Here is a 13,453-nt window from a genome sequence, read left to right as displayed (position 1 = left end):
CCTCCCCTGTTCATGCTCTGTCTCTCTCTGTCCCAAAAAATAAATAAACATTGAAAAAAAAAATTAAAAAAAAAAAAGTTAACACACTTCATGCATCAGTGTGTTAATAGTATAATTCCCCAAGAGAAGTGCAGATACTGAGCATTTGGGTCAAGAGTGGATAAAACTTGTGCCATGTCCAAGCTGAAAAAGATACAGCAACAACAGGAGCAGATTCAAGGTAAAACCTTCCACAATTTGGTAAAGAGTGGAAGCACAGAAGTTTCTTGAAGTCTCCTTTCCTTTTTTTTTTTTATGTTTAGTTTTTAGAGAGCACAAGCAGGGGAGGCACAGAGAGGGGGACAAAGGATCTGAAGTGGGCTCCACGCTGGCAGCAGGAGCCTGATGTGGGCTCAAGCTCACAAACCGAGACATTACGACCTCAGCTGAAGTCAGATGCTCAAACGACTGAGCCACCCAGGTGCCTCTGAAGCCTGAAGCCTCCTTTTTCTTATTCGCACTTTTTCAGTCTGAGGATTTACAGGAGCAAATGACAAAATTTAATATACTGTTGTCATTTAACAAACGCGGGGGATCATGGTCTCTATAGAGTTTAGAATGTTTTGTTAAACTTGAGAAAACTAAAGAAAGAAAAAAAACCAAGTAATTCATGAGCATTCAGCATAATTAAGGGAAAGCAAATTACTTAAAAGAAGCCCATATGAACGTTTTGACTAAATAACTAGAGTTATAACTGTAGACAAAGTCTGAAGAATAAGAAGAGTTGGTGGATAAAGTTAGTTCTAGAATAGATGTTGTATGTTAGGAGTTACCCAGTATTTGAGCCAATGTAACGAATGAAATTTGGTCAAGTGCATCCCCATCTTGTCCCCATTCCTAGTTTCTGGGTTTAGTTTCTAGAATTAATTTGACTTAGAGACTTTAAAACATTTAAGAAATTAAATTTGAATTCAACAATTGAGCATACTTTTTTTTTTTTTTTTTTGCCTCTCCAGACTTAAACACCTGATATTACGCTGGTTGACCCAATGTCTTCAAGACGTAGTTTACATTATTTCAGTTTTGGCTATTGATAGTATACTAAACATAATAAACCTAATACCATAAAATATTGACTCATATACGTATTTGTGTGTGTATATATGCTATGAAAGAGTCTTAAGATTAAGTGTTTTCATTTGATTAGACAAAGTAAAACTCAAAATGGGACGTTAGTAAAAAACAAAAACATTTTTTTTTTCAAATTTGAGAGAAAGAGGGGCAGCACAAGCAGGAGAGGGGCAGAGAGAGAGAGGGAGACAGAGAATACCAAGCAGGCTTTGAGCTGTCAGCACAGAGCCTGACATAAACCTCAATCTCATGAACCATGAGATCAAGAGTCAGATGCTTAACTGAGCCACCCAGGTACCCCCAAAAAAGTCATTTTTTTTAAAGGTGGATGTCAAAAGTGTTACTTTAAAAAATGTTTTTTATATTCAGTATTTTTTCACTATAGAAAAAGTAGAAATAAAATTAAAGATGACTTTTACCTTTTATAGGAGTGTGTGGGGTATGTGTATGAATTTTATATGCACTTATTAAAATGGGTATGTATATACACACACACACACACACACGGTTGAACAGTGACCCTCCAGAATTCACATCCACTTGAAACTTTACTATATGATCTTATTAGGAAACAGTCATGGCATATGTAATTAGTTGGAAGTTATACTAAGAAGGCCATGTGGAAACAAAGACACAGACACACAGGGAAGGAGGTCATGGAATAACAGAGGCAGAGACTGGAGTGAGGTAGCTACAAGCTTCGGAGGGAGCACAGCCCTTCCAACACCTTCATTTCAGGATTCTAGTCTTCACAACTTTGAGGGAATAAATTTCAACCCGCCCAGTTTGTGGTAATTGGTTACAGCAGCCTTGGGAATCAATACAGTCCACACACACTTTTGTACTGATCAACTTGCTCCTCTTAACGTATTGTGAAAGCTGTTGCATCTTCATGTGTAATATGTGTGCTACATTTCATTGTATAGGTGTACCACAATGTACTGGCTTCCAGAATTTTTATGGTAGCCTGTTTAATTCCAAGAACTTGTAGTTTGGTCATTTCCTCTTTTGGCAGTTTATTATTTCAAGACATCAGAACTGGTGGTCACTTAAATGCTAATAATGACCAAATCATTGTTGGCTCACATAAAAAGACAAGGACGTTTTTTCATGTTCCAGAATTCTTCAGGTGATTTTTGGCAGAGGTTCAGCTGTCTGCTAGTTAGAGTCCTTTAAGCCAAATGGACATTACTGGTTCTGGGCTCCCGTGTTAACAGGAAAGGAAACAAGCAATCATCTTATTAAAAAAAAAAAAAAAGTCACGTCCTTGGCCACCGTAAACTAAGGGAATCACAGGACGTCCTGTCTAATGGTATTTGGCTTCCTTTCACGGAACAAGCTCAATTAAAGCAAAAAGAACACACTCAATTCTCAAGTGATATCTGAGTGGCTGTGACCTGCTCTGTCCCAACTAGACCACAGAAAATAATCATCCATAACCTAGATTGCAAGATTACTGCTATCATGGAAGCAGTAACTCATCTGGAATTTGGCCTGAAGGTTTTGCAAGAAGATGAATAAACGACAGAGGAAATAAGTTAAGCTCACAAAATGTACTAGTAGACATAGGGCATTTGTGAAGTCATAAGATATTTTATAATATCTTTAGATTTTGAAACATATGTGGTTACGAAAATTTGGCTCTTAGCTGCGAAGATTCTGGAAGCTAAGCATCCCCAACCTTCTCAAAAATCACAAGGTCCCTCAGTTGATCCTTTCAGGTAAACCAAAGATTTTACTGGACATTTGCTTCCCAGTTTCTCAATTCTACTTAAGGCAATTTCTCCTTGGGGGTTTAGAGAAGTCTGGAGTCAAACTAACAACACCAAAGCTTCCAAATTAAGAGAATGCATCGAGGAAGAACTGGGGGATGTTTGCCTCTGAGTTAAAAAAAAAAAAGAAAAAGAAAAAAGAAAACGGAGGGCATCCAATGCTTAAATACCCTGATTTTTAAAAGTGTGAAAATTGTTCTTTGCTACCTTTAAAAGAGAAAACATTTCTATACACATTTTCCTCAAACACAGGAGTGGAAAAGTTGATCCAATATCAAGGGGACACTCAATACAAAGAAAAAAGTATCTATGTAATTACTGGGTTCTTCTCCACAGAAAAAAACATCCCCTAGCTATCCAGATGCCAAGGAAAACCTAGCTCTTAAATTTAACTCACTCATATGCAACTTTTAAAGTGGGTGTAGTAGTCGTTCTGCCCACCCCCCGAAGTAGAAGAATGATTCTGTTACCTTACTTTTTAAAAGTCTATTTTAATAGAGTCTGTTAATACATACCTACAGAGAGCTGGACCTAACTGCTAGAAAAGGCACTGTAGACAAAGACCAGGTAGATCAACTCTTTTTTCTTGAGGAGTTTGTATGCAGGTGAAGAACACAAGACCCGTATCCATTAAAATCTAAGACTATATTACAATATCTATAATACATTTTTATAATCCCCTTAACAACAAGAAGATAAAACACCTCATTTTAAAAAACAGGCAACTGATTTAAGCCGACGCTTCACTAAAGATACGCAAAAGGCAAATAAGCACACAAAAAGACAGCTAGTATCATTCATCTCCAGGAAAATGTAAATTTAAATCTCCATGAGATACCTCTACACATCTGTTAAGGATGGCCAAAATTTACAAGACTGATAACACCAAGTGTTGCCAAAGAGGTGAAGCACCTAGAACTCTCATGCATTGCTGGCAGGAACAACGGCACAACCGCTCTGGACATTTGCGGTTTCTTAAGGTTGACTATAGGACTCAATCATTTCCCTCCTAGGTATTTACCCCAGGGAGATGAGAACATATATTCCCATAAAGACTGTACATGACAATTCACAGAAGTTCTATCCATAATTGCTAAGAATTGGAAGTAACCCAAATGTTCATCAACTGGTGAATGATAAAATATGGTGCAACCATACAATGGATTGTTCAGCAACCAAGAGTGCCGAACTGCTGATAAACCCAATCTGGATGAATCTCAAGATTATGCTGACTATAAGAAGTCAGACACTATAGAGTACAATCTGCATGGTTCCATTTAGATCAAATGTAACCTACTGGTTGGTGACCATGTAAGCAATTACCAATATAGAGCAGTGGTTGCCTCGGGCTACGGACAAAGGGTACCAGGCATCTTCTGGCAGTGATGGCTTCAAGGACAAATACGTGGCCAAACCTCACTGAATCATACACTTTAAATGGATGCAGTTTAGTGCATCTAAGTTAATTCTTAAAAAAGCTGATAAGAGGGAAAGGGCTACCATGTGATTTGTTTGAATTTTTTCCTCTGATTCAATTTAGACTTTTAACTAACATCTGCTACACGCCAGGTATTGTAACAGGTACTGAGGCCACAAAGATAATAGATTATTATAGAAAAAGGGTGACGACAGTAGACTGGAACTCCTAACAACAATACTGGCTGACAGTTCCGTTCTATTCTATCCTATTCTATTCTATTCATTTATTTGCGAGTGAGGGACAGAGCATGCATGCAATCAGGGGAAAGGGGCAGAGGGAGTGAGAGAGACAGAATCTTAAGGAGGCTCCATGTTCAGCATGGAACCTGATGTGGGGCTCGATCCCATGACTCTGGGATCATGACCTGAGCTGAAGTCAAGAGTCGGGTGCTCAACAGACTGAGCCACCCAAGTGCCCCTACTAGTAAGTGCCCCTACTAGCTGACATTTTAAGAGATGTTTACTTTGTACCAGTCACTGCTTGGTATACTTTATATTCCATAGTTCATTTAAATCCTCATTAAGAACTGTGAGGCTGATGCTATTATTATTTCCACCTGCTTAAGAGGTTTAAGAGGCTAAGAGAAAAACGAGGCTTAAGAGGCTAAAAAGTTTACACTAGATCATCTGGTTAGAAAAGGGTAGAGCTGGCATAGTGAGTCTGTCTCTCTAGCAACCTGAGACTTTGAGTACCCCGACTGTTCTGAAGGTGGACCAAGAACGGAGGTGCCGGATGGTGCAGACCATCTGCTCAGTCCAGTCCAAGTTCTGAACTGGGGTTGAGGTAGCAGTGACACAGTCATCACACAGGCTAGAAATATGTTTGCTGTTATTCATGCTGACACCTTTAAGTCAATGTTATGACAATGCTATGTGCAGATCAGAAATCCCAGGGAGAGAAAACCTGGCTTCTCAAACACCAAACCTGCTTTTCAATTTACCGTGCACTACTAGCCCCACTAGGGGATTTTGCAAAGACTTACAGGTCCCTGTTCTCTCTGCCATCAGCCCCCAGCCTCGCTGGCTGATGGCTCTCATCTCTTTCTCCTCCTCTCTGGAGAGCTGGCGTTGGAGGGGCAGATTCACTCTGCTCCCAGACACAGAAAGACAGGGGTCAAAGAGTGAGGAGGGAGAGGCTGGCACACCCGTCTGGGAAGCCCTCACACTGTACCCACCGAGCACCCCCTCTTCCCCATCCTCCTTTACTAACAAGACATTCAGCCCACAAACTCCACAAGCTTTCTATTTCATGGTTATTGATGGTGAGCAGGTCCCTATAGCTGGGATAATGCACTCAGAGCTCCCCTTTTGTTTATTCCTAATTGGTCAGTCTCCATGGGGATTCGCTCAGCCTTCATCCAGACTGGGGGGTGAGGGGGCTGGAGCAGGGAGGTACCGTGAATGCAGATGGCTGGTTTCCTGCCGGCATGGCACTATCGCAGGGGTCACATTAAGGCCAGATATTGCTCAATAACTTCCAGAAGGTAGGAAGCTGGTCAAAGAGCTGGGGAGGCCAGACGTCTGCAGCTGAAAAAATGGCACTGACATGGTACCTCCAGCTTTAGGGGCCCACATAGCACCTCACACACACAGCAGGTGCTCAAACGAAAAGAAGAAAACAAAAATTCCAAGGGGGTATCGAGAAAGAAATCTCCCAGAGGATTATTTTGCAGTTAGTACAATATTCCTGGAGCATACTAAGCAGGCCGGACGCATTACAGATCAACACAGGCGGCGGCTGCAGAGCAGCCGGGAGAAAATGAAACGAAATCTGGGCTATGGGCTGCTATGTGCGCAGCCTCACAGGGCAGATACTAGAGGAGCACATTTCATTTGTGATCTGTGACCTTTTTTTAATGTAAGAATAGTACCTGCATTAGGCAATTCTTTACCATCATCCATGTGACTTCAGTAAGTCTGTTATTTTGAGATGCTTCCCAACATATTTCAGCCCGTAAACCTCATGATTTAAATGAAAACTAATTTAAAAAAATTTTTTAATGTTTATTTTTGAGAGAGAGACAGAGAGACAGAGAGAGAGGGAGGAAGGGAGAGAGCGCACTCGAGTTGGGGAGGGGCAGAGAGAGAGGAAGACACAGAATCTCAAGCAGGCTCCAGGCTCTGAGCTGTCAGCACACAGCCCCACGCGGGGCTCGAACCCACGAACTGTGAGATAATGCTAAACGAAAACTAATTTTTAAAATTCGTGCTATTAAAGTACTAACTGAACCACCACTGATGAGGCAATACATTTATGGAATTCCAATTTAAAAAGAAAATGGTACACATGTACTTATCTGTGCAGTTGCCATCATTATTATTCTCTGTTTCTCTGTGCACATCAAGTAAGTGGGAATAGTCTTATTTTCCTTTCTGTATAACAGTATACTGTACTGTATTTAACCTAGCGATGGTCAATGCAACTATCATAAAGATCTGGAGATCAAAGAGATAAGCCTTTTACTCTTCCCACGTGACTTTCTGTCAGGGTAAAGGAACTTTCCTACGCAGGTCCCTCAACATTGCTCAGACTTGTGCCTCATGGCTGTATTAAAACTTATTTACAGAGGTCATACTAAGGGGGACACACACACACACACACACACACACACACACACACACACAGTTTTTATTTACAATGCTCCATTTCTGAAAGCTTGTGAAAATTACAGGACTGATAACTTCACTTCTGCTGGACAGTGATCACAAAAATCGGGGTCAAGTGTGGGTTCCCCCACCTTCTCAGATGCCTCCTACCAAGTACTATTTGACAGCCTGCTGTCCCTGACCCTGGGGGTTTTAGGAGGAGGGGCTGTGCAATATTTCCCTCTGCATTCTGGGGGCCCAGGAGTGGAGAAGAAGTCAGTAAGGTTGCCTAAAGAATAGATTCTTGAGCGACTGTGGGAGTTTGGGCTTAAATCTCAATTCCTATGTAAAATCCAGAAGTGGGAATTTAAAAAGCTACATTAGCAACAACTTGAAAACATGTTTTGGTATTTCAAAATGACAAAAGGAAATAGATGTGGTAGGGGGTGGAGCCCACTTTGGAAGCTTCACTTTCTCCCGATGTGTGGACCCACCAAATGCAAACCCTGCAAGGAATCACAGGGTTGGGGGCTCTTATATAAAGGGATACTGCTATTTAGCATAGGAAAATGTCCCCGAAATGTTCATGCCTCTGGGAATTTTGACAAGTTACCTCTCAGGGCTTTGCCAGGATAGGATTATACTCAAGAAAAAAATTAATGTCTTTAAAACAAAGCAAAACAAAAACACCACTTCTGAGGGGGAAAAAAATGGGATCACAGAAATCTAAGGAAGAACAGTGGAAGAGAAATTTCAGGCTTATGCAACAACCAACACTGACCACCGATTCCAGGACCAATTCTCTATGATAGATGACAAGTCTTATAGACTACCAATGCACACTATACATTAAAAAAAATTTTTTTTAACGTTTTTATTCATTTTATTGAGAGGCACAGCAAGAGCAGGGGTGGGGCAGAGAGAGGAGGAGACACAGAATACAAGGAGCAGGCTCCAGGCTCTGAGCTGTCAGTGGGACTCGACCCCATAAACCGTGAGATCATGACCTGAGCCGAAGTTGGATGCTTAACCGACTGAGCCACCCAGGCGCCCCTGAGCACACTATACATTTTTAACTCCTACTTTTCGCTCTCAAATCTCTTGCCCTTTTTCTTTTCTGTTCCAAGTCATGGCCAAAATCTGATGCCTCTTGCCTCTAGCAAGTCAGGTCTAGAAATAACAAAGACTGAGCTCTAGCCATATTTTCTTTACTGGACAAACTACACAAAGTACACCATCACTAAAAGGAGCCATATCAACTTGACTATCCTATGTATATATCATCACCTTCTGCTCTTTTAGAAACAAACAAACAAAAAAATCATGCCTAAAGAAGAAAGTCTGTCCTGGTTCAAGTGAGTAAAATTCTAATTAGCCAGGGGAGATCTGACACTGAAAACGTACAAGTATTTTTTCTTTTTTTAAGTAACCTACTAAGAAATTATTTCTTGGTGGCCTACAAAAACTGTTTAATCTTTATCCCGCTATTTTCATTAAAATGAATGATCACCCTTAGGGGATGCATTTAACAAAAAAATTTTGGAGAAATTTCTTTGATTCATACTACAGGTTGAAAGGTGGGTAATTTCAGTTTTTGCCTATGTGAATTATACATTTCCATTTTGAAAGAATTTTCTCAGGAAAATATAAATTCTAAGGGCCCCAAACACTGAGATAAACCATCAGAATTTTGAAATGAACTAAGAAGCAAGGTCCCTGTCATACTGGTGGGATGTGTGTGGAGTGTTATAGGAAAAAGGGCTGCTGGATGCCAGGGGAGTAGGACACATCCAATTTAGTATCACAGAGGCCGACACTGAATGGCAGCCTAAAGTCAGGAAGAATGAAACTATTCTAACTATATATATTCTAACATATTTCATTGTGAAGAAACGTACTTTTCACAAGAAAAGAACAAATCAATTTTTTTTTAAGTGAAATGCAAAAAATTCAAAAGTAAGCAAATCTACTCAATCCAGGTTGAATGCTCAGTCTACTCTAGAACCTGCCATCAAGGGGATCACCTTCTAGCCGTATAAGGAACTGGCTCTGGAGCCATTTGGAGTGCTCCAGGAAGCTTCCTCTGAGAATATCTGTACATTTTCTGGCCTTAAATGACTCAGAAGGATCCTTCACAATGAAGTATCATCCACCCTGCTTCTGAGTTTGGGAGGATTAGAACAGCGCCCTCTTGAAGCTATACGCTAGCTACCTCTTGAAGTTCTACAGCTAACTATGAACTGGGCTTCTACAAATACAGAAGTCACTGTCTGAGCTAACTGCCAGTCCTGTGAAGGGACAAAGCTGCTTTGATTGCTTCTACTCCCGGAAGGAGGACTCAAGTCAGGAACATACACCTAGTCTCTAGGGCGGGGCTTGAGAATTCAGTCAGGGCAAACTGAGTATTCTCTAGCAATTCTGGGCCTCTAGGGTGGGGCACTGGAGGACTCCCCATTTCCTTTCAACTCCCATTTCAAAACAAGAGATAAATGCCAGCATGCATTTCTATTTTCATTATGCTGTTTTTCCGTCAATGAGTTTTCATTAGCCTTCAATTTTCAAGTTCTGACTACCCTGCCTGCCTTTCAATGCCTCGGCCTTATCTTCCACTACTGCCCAATATGCACACCTTGTCAGGCCAATGAAAATTCTGATTCTAAAGCCTACACTCCTTTCACCAAGACTTACGGTCTTCCTCAGTGTTGTTTCCTAGAGCACACTGGCTTTGAGGGGATCTTTTTCTAATTTGAATCACTGTGGACTGAGGAGATGCAAACCACGTTTACTATTAGATCAAGCCAAGTATTCACAGCAAGGTAAATCTGTTACACAAGGAGTTGCTTATACATCTGACTTTGCTCCAACTCAAAGTCCTTAAGGGGCATCTATCTCAGACCTATCTCAGGAATTTGTCGAACTGTCTAAACCGAATGGAATATTTAGATTAGTACCAGTATTTCCTGCTCCATTAATCTAAGGGATTATTCATGGAAGCTTCAAGAGGTCCTATCAATACAGAAAAGATACTGCATATGGAAATCAACGTCCTCAACTCAGAGGACCACTTCAAGCCACTGTTCTGCCAGGATTGTGCCCTGTAAGAAGATACAACCAGTGACACCCACTGCTGAATAAGGGTGAGCATCTCACCACAGGTGCCCAGAAGACCAACCCCTTAACAGAAGTTCGGACAAAGAACCCTGAAGAGAAGTTGAAAATTAGGCACCTACCAAGCATCAAGTAATCCTTTGATTTTTACAAATATGAAGAAAAATATTAAGGACAAAAGTCACTCTTTCCGAAAAGTTCCTATGACAAGTAAACCCAGATGATACTGACATACCTAATAGACAAGTGAAGCTAGACTTTTTGCTGTCTGTAGCTGCTCTTGTGGGGAGTAAGGATCAGAAATCTACATTCTGGTCAGAGAAAGCCGTGTTATGACAGCCTCTATGAAATGGAACATTCCTTCACAACTCTTTTATACACACACGATATTTCTTTTTATTTTTCTTAAGAGTTCATTTTGCAAAACTGGCAATGCTGGGTGGGAGGGCCAAGGTCTTAGGCTTACGTTTTAAGTTTTGCCTTCCTTTACAGTCCACTTCCTGGGGCCAAGCCTTTTTTTTTTTTTTAAGTATTCCGAAACATATGCTACTGTAGTTGCATGTTCAAACACTCATGTGGAAACAGTCCCCTGGACTTATACGTTCATTCTTAAAAGACTGGAGTATGCAAACAAAGATGCAGTGGGCAGAAGGCCAGTTAATAAATCTCATTTCCTACTAGCATCTGCATGAAACAGAGCTATAGGGAATAGCTCCTCCAGGGAGAGCCAGAGCACGACTCATTCGCTCTGTGAATTAAACAGTGTCACCTCAGATGGCCCACACCACATTTATTTTTTAAGCAGCTCTTAAAATATATGGATTTCTCGTGCTCATAAATGCACTGAGGAAGCTGGGTCCAAGGCACTCACACAGTAGTGAACATGAATGGTGGAAACATCCACACAGTCCTGCTGAGCCATTTTTGCACCGGCTCCTTTCAACTGAAATCACTAATGAGAATAATTTCCAAAAGGTAACTTGCTCTTCCTATCAAAGCGCACATGGGTTTCAATAATGGCGTACCACCCTCTCCAGTCCAGGCTACAAAAATGGGCTTGGTTACACAAAGAGATACCTGGATTAAGATAATCTGGGTCATGAACCATATTTGACCCTTATCTGTAAACAATCCAGTGCAAATGTCATGACGATAATGTCTCTTGCTGGGAAGAGTGACCATCTGTCCAGTTGACAGTGCTGGAAAAAACAGTGTTGTTCCCTAGGTGTCCTCTCCTCTTCTCACCTATGCCAGCTCTTGTCCTGGAGCTCCGGGAAGATCCCTTTGCAGTAGTAATGGCATTCTTCTTGTATTTACATAGATCGTTTAAGAAAGTCTTTGTTTTAAATGGTTGAAGCTAACGAGCAAATACAGAAAATGAAGCCAAAGGTAAGGGAACCGCTGGTAAAGAAGTCAGCAATGGAATCAGGAAAAGTATTCCCTCTGATCGTCCCAGGGCTCCGGTCTTACCCAGACACTCCATGGGTAAGCACTCTTAAGCACATATAATTTTTGAGGGCTATAATGAACCCACCACCAAAGTAGACTTTATTTGGTTAAATCTCTCTACTTGGACTTTCACAGTACCTTCCAAGTTTCCTCAGCAATTACATGGCAATATTATTCCAGCCTCAAGATGCCAAAGTAATTATGGAACACTTCCTGGATAGAAAAATGTCTCACATTTTTCCTTCTCCTATGCCCCTCCAAAAAAATAAGTGAGAGTTGTACTATATGGGCCATCCACTTTGAAAGGAAAGCAGACCAAAGAAAACATAAGGTGGATCTGTCTTAGTGTACACCCTTTGTATAATTTAATACCAATGCCACCTTGGAGGATTCCTTCTGCATTTAACCTATGACATCTCTCACTATGGTGTCCAGTAATCCTATTATATAAAATACAAATGCAATAATGCTCTTACTGACTTCAGAATTTTGTACAGTCAGATCTTCTTTAAATTCAGTTTTGTTTTTCATAGAATTTCAGGTACCATTACAGGGACTCAAAACAAACTGGAAATAATTTAGGACATGGAAATAACTTAGATTGAATTTAAAAGGTAAATAAGATTTCATTTTATAGCAATAGTTTGCCACCAAAAGGTAGCATTTAGCCTTTCCACCACCAAGTAATTTTCCATTGCCATTTCAAGTTTGTTTATATGACTAATAAAACCCAACTAGGCAACTTCCTTTGGCGTATGTGGTAAAATTCGAACTCTTACAAGCAACTGCTACTTATACGGCAGAGATTAAGTCACTTAAGAAACGAGGGTTTCAAATTTATTATCCGTAAGAACAGTTGAAAGAAGTGAGGTTTAAAAGGAACTCAGGGTTTGGGTTTTTTGTTTTTCAATTCTATTTTAGGCTTTGGAATGTGCACAGGGAAAGGTGGATGAGTAAGGGAGAGAAGGGACCCAATGTTCCAATCACAAGGATCTTCAAAAGGAGACAGTCCCAGAAGCTGTGGACCAGTTTTGGTTTATATTAAGAGAATAACAAGTGCTTGGAATCTGTAAGGATGCCATGTCAACCTATTAGCTGGAACCATAAGGCATGAGATTTTGGTGACCTCATGGGCACAGCCAAAATTAACTCCAAGTATTTATGTAACTGCCAGAGATGACAGGGCAAAGGTTGCTTATGATTTTTTTTTTTTTGAGTCAACAAATAGGGTTTCTTTGGCCAAAGAGGAAGTCGGGGTACTCTCGGTCCTATTTTGTAATTATGTCATATTTATATACACCACCGAACACCCATAATACCATCTGAACAAACGTTTAGATGAAGGCATTAAAAAAAAGAGTTATTTCCTGTTGCTCACTAGCTGAGAGGATGCGCTTTAGAGGTATGTGTGCTCTGCCTGAAAGCAAAAGCATTGTTAGTGGTTATCAAGGTAACATTTAAAAATAACTACCCTAGTACAAAAGAACTTCAGAGGAAATATGAGGGAAGCTATCAGTCTCCCCTCAAGTCTGGCCTTGAGCTGCATTAGGCTCTAGCTGCATTCTCCATTACATTGTTATCCTTATCAAACAATGCAAACAATTTTAATGAGCTTATCTACTAGAACATACTGCCAGATATGCTAATGTAAAAATGATGCCAACCTTACAGTCCGACTCATTAATCAAAAAGCTCACAATACAATGACCAAGATCAGTCCCAGCCTCACATCAGACCTCAGCAAAATAGCAGGAATTACCTTCCTACTGTTTAAACAAGGGCGGGCTCCCCCACCCATGCGGAGGCTATAAACTCCTAAGAAAATGCATAAGGGCACCCGGTTTTCCTCAGGTCCATTGCAGTCCGGTCTCTTTCTAATAAACCACGGGTTCTATGGAGAAGATTTTGGTGAATGTCTGACACGGTGACCTCTGCTGTCAATCCTTGCA

General features: G+C 40.7%; 1 protein-coding gene across 4 annotated transcripts in view; it reads right to left on the bottom strand.

Moving 5' to 3' along the window:
• Window positions 1–13,453, bottom strand: part of MAPRE2 (microtubule associated protein RP/EB family member 2) — a 159,199-nt gene that overhangs the window by 84,628 nt on the left and 61,118 nt on the right. The window lies entirely within an intron of this gene.

The sequence above is a fragment of the Prionailurus bengalensis genome, chromosome D3 (genome assembly GCF_016509475.1).
Source record: "Prionailurus bengalensis isolate Pbe53 chromosome D3, Fcat_Pben_1.1_paternal_pri, whole genome shotgun sequence".
Lineage (NCBI taxonomy): Eukaryota > Metazoa > Chordata > Mammalia > Carnivora > Felidae > Prionailurus > Prionailurus bengalensis.
The sequence above is the reverse complement of the archived record's forward strand: the minus strand, read 5'-3'. Positions and strand labels throughout refer to the sequence as shown.